The sequence below is a fragment of the Bison bison genome, unplaced genomic scaffold (assembly GCF_000754665.1).
Source record: "Bison bison bison isolate TAMUID 2011002044 unplaced genomic scaffold, Bison_UMD1.0 scf7180017864285, whole genome shotgun sequence".
Taxonomy (NCBI): Eukaryota; Metazoa; Chordata; class Mammalia; order Artiodactyla; family Bovidae; genus Bison; species Bison bison.
In genome coordinates, this window is record NW_011494857.1 from 1,160,802 (window position 1) to 1,163,727 (window position 2,926).

The 2,926-nt window shown below is 55.3% G+C and overlaps 1 protein-coding gene across 1 annotated transcript in view; it reads left to right on the forward strand.

The window, feature by feature from the left end:
• Positions 1-1,488: 1,488 nt before the first annotated feature.
• The window catches only part of CCDC155 (coiled-coil domain containing 155), a 24,800-nt gene continuing 23,362 nt past the window's right edge, over positions 1,489-2,926 (forward strand). Inside the window, exons 1-2 of the mRNA XM_010849607.1 lie at positions 1,489-1,604; positions 2,447-2,451. The gene's annotated coding sequence lies outside the window, so the exon portion shown is untranslated. The remainder of the gene's footprint in view (positions 1,605-2,446; positions 2,452-2,926) is intronic.

Here is a 2,926-nt window from a genome sequence, read left to right on the forward strand (position 1 = left end):
GGTGACAAAGACAGTGCACAAATACAGACTATTTCACGGCGGAGAGACGAGCCTCGAGGACGAATAAAAAACTAGGTAGAGAGATGAGTCTGAATTATAGACTGTGTGTCAGAGGAAGGACTCTCTGAGGAAGTAACAGCTGAATGAACGATGATGGGATGAATGGGAGAATGTAAAATGATTTCTGGGTCTGGGCTAGCAAAGAGGCCGAGTGAGTGGGTCACGTGTGCATGCTAACTCGCTTCAGTCGTGTCCGACTCTTTGTGACCCTTTGGACTGTAGCCCACCAGGCTCCTCTGTCCATGGGATTCTCCAGGCAAGAATACTATAGTGGCTTGCCACGCCCTCCTCCTAGGGATCTTCCAGACCCAGGAAGATCTCGCATCTCTTAAGTCTCTTAAGTCTCTTGCATTAGCAGATGGGTTCACTAGCGCCACCTGGGAAGCCCGGGTGGGACATCTTTTATCCTAAATGCCCCTCGTTAGGAGTCTGACGGGCTACAGTCCATAGGGTCGCAGAGTCGGACACGACTGAAGCGACTGAGCACGCTCAGAAGTCAATTTGGGATGTAATTCTCGAGAGGTAAGAGACGCGGGTTTGATCCCTGGATCGGGAAGATCCCCTGGAGGAGGGCATAGCAACCCACCCCGGTATTCTTGCCTGGAGAATCCCACAGACAAGGGAGCCTGGTAGGCAACAATCCATAGGGTTGCAAAGAGTCAAGTGACGATTTAAGTGGCTTAGCATGCACCTCTCTCTAGCCCGAAAAGCTGAGGTTATCTTTCCTCTGCTGCTAAGTCACTTCAGTCGTGTCCGACTCTGTGCGACCCCATAGATGGCAGCCCACTAGGCTCCTCTGTCCCTGGGATTCTCCAGGCAAGAATACTGGAGTGGGTTGCCATTTCCTTCTCCAATGCACGAAAGTGAAAAGTGAAAATGAAGTCTCTCAGTTGTATCTTTCCTCTACTCTTTCCTAAAAGGGAGGAATGAAACCGTTTGGGAAAGAATCCTTCGGGGACCTATTAATACATTGTGACTGGAGCCGCAAAAAAAGGCATGGGAGTAGTGAGGTAGGACAGACAGGACATCATTGTGACGGATTGGCAGCCTGGCACGGAACAGAGGGCAAAAATGACACAACTTAGTGGCTGATAAGAAGTGGAGGGGGGGTGGACAAAGGGTCTCTCAGGCCAAGTTTCCCTTGCCTGGGCCCATTTCACCCAAGCTTAAGGTCGCAGAGAAGACCCCAGCCTTGGGCACTTCTAGCAACCTTAATCTCTTCCGCCTTTATCGACTCAGCCAGTACGCATGCGCCCGCTCCACCAGTCGGGGCACGCCCGGTCAGTCCTACGCATGCGCGGCCTCGCAGGTAACCGTAGCGACAGGAGAGCTCCTTGTCCCGGTGTGCGCCTGCGTCCCGGGGAGGAGCCCGGGAGGGGCGTGGCTTAGACCCCTCGTGCGCTCCCAGTCGCGCCCTAGCACCTTTCTTTTTCCGGTGGGAACAGCGCACGCGCATCTCCTCAGGACCCAACTGTCGTTTGTTTGTCGTTCGTGGCCCTCATTTGTGTCCCGAGACTGGAACACTGCGACGTGGCTCCAGGTGCGCCCAGGCCGTGGCGAGGCTTCCCAGAATAGCCGTGTCAGAGCCCCTCCCGAAATCCTGGCAAGCCCCCAAATCCTAAGGGAGAGTCCCCAATATCAGGGCCTTCCAAGTCTTGTTAAAGGTCTTAAAATCCTGACCAAGCTTCCTCAGAAATACTGAAGGGAACCCTCCAGGAAATCTCGTAGATGACCCCTGAAATCCTGTCAGAATCGTCTAGAAATACTGTCAAACTTAAAAAACTGTCAAACTTCTCCCTCAGAATGTCAGAGCCTCTAACTGCTCCCAGGACTCAGGGGAGGCTCCCCAGAGGAGCTGGAACCCTCGGCCTGGGAGAACCAGGAAAGATGCTGAGTCCCCCTGAGCCGTGAGGGACCTGGAGGTTGGCCAGGGTAGAGAAAAATGACAAGAAGCCAGGAGTTGCAGGAACCACTCTGTGCCACACCAGCCCAAAAGGCTAGGTAGTTAGTCTTGAGGTTACTAGGGAACCATGGGAGGGCTGGAAACAGGAGAAAGATGGGGTTCAAACTCAAGCAGGAGGCCAACAGTTCCAAATACAGGCTGATGGGCGAGAATGTAAGTAGCCCAAGGCACTGTGGGAACCCAGGGACATCACCTAGCCCAGAAACGGTTTCCAGAGGAGGGGACGTGGGAGCCGAGACAGGAAGGGCAGGCAAGAAGGATGTCCCAGGCAGAGACCTGGAGGTGGGAAGAACCAGCCCAGTTTGGTCAACAGCACAGGATTCAGGGTTGCAAGTGGGTTTGAGGGTGGCAGATGCACGTGGGATCAGGCCAAGCTGGGCCTTCAATATCAAGTCCAAGGTCTAGGCTCTGTCCCTAGGGTGCTTGGGAGCCATGGGGCAACACTGTGCAGGGGATGGGCAGGTCAGCGCTTGTGAGGATGAACTGGAGCGGGAGACTGGAGGCAGGAGGCTGAGGAAGAGGCTGGGCCAAGGAGCCAGGAGGGGAGGTTGAGACCTGACCCGAGCTGTAGGGAAGGCAAGGAGGGGAAAGGGAGAATCATAGGGCAGGAGGGACAGGGCTGGGGAACTTGACAAACTGTGGGGAGGAGGGGTGGCAGGAGGGAATGACCCCCACCCACCAGCCCCGCTTTGATCTCTGCCACCCACTCCTTAGGCCCCCATTTTCCCAGCCCACACCTCCAATCCATAAAACAGGTCTGAGCGAAAGCTGCTCTGGTCGAGGCAGGGGTGGGCAAACAGGTTCTGAGAACCCAGAACGGCCTGGGGCACAGGAGGGCAGGGCGGGTCCCCACCCTCGGGTGGCTGGTTGAGGAGGCCATTCCCCTGTTTGTCCTTCTAGGAG